The sequence below is a fragment of the Lactuca sativa genome, chromosome 4 (assembly GCF_002870075.4).
Source record: "Lactuca sativa cultivar Salinas chromosome 4, Lsat_Salinas_v11, whole genome shotgun sequence".
Taxonomy (NCBI): Eukaryota; Viridiplantae; Streptophyta; class Magnoliopsida; order Asterales; family Asteraceae; genus Lactuca; species Lactuca sativa.
Genome location: NC_056626.2, coordinates 48,782,959 through 48,783,775, shown reverse-complemented (window position 1 = coordinate 48,783,775; position 817 = coordinate 48,782,959).

The following is an 817-nucleotide window of genomic DNA, read 5'->3' as shown; positions in this document are numbered from 1 at the left end:
ATCCTTCATCACTCATCTACCCGTGTTCTACCCAACATATTCATAGATATAAAATACATATACAGTTTAAATCATTTAAAACATGTATAAATTGGTCATCCAACATAAATATCAAGAGCACAAATAATATGCACACATAACACGTAATTTATATGTAACGCCCCAAAAATACGAGCCAAAAATTTCATTTTAAAACAAGTACATGGCAAAACATTAAAAATAAAAGGCTCGACGATGATATCATTTCACAAAAGATACTGCGTGTCTAGAAACATTTTTATAAAACATTAAAGTGTCAGAGTACAAATTCCCAGGACGATCTCATGACGCGGAAAGCAAAGCGTGTGTGTGATATACCGCTACCGCGCCGGCTCCTTCCCCTTCGAAGAAGAGGTACCTGAAACCAAAACTGAAAACCGTAAGCACGAAGCTTAGTGAGTTCCCCCACTGTACCACATACCATATAATCACATAACATACATATATTGTCAGACATATCTGGGTGCCCAACCTACCCCTTCGGTCCTCTCGACCGGACATTGCCTAGCATACCTGGGTGCTGGCCTCCCCTTCGATCCTCTCGACCGGATACTGCCTAGCATATCTGGGTGCTGGCCTCTCCTTCGGTCCTCTCGACCGGATACTGCCTGGCATATCTGGGTGCTGGCCTCCCCTTCGGTCCTTTCGACCGGATACTGGGGAACTATTTCTCCCCTCTACTACTACCACATAACATGTATCACAATATCAAAATCTATCTAGCATGGCTGGGAATGACTACCCCTTCGGCCCTACCGACCGGATATCTTGGGGACTA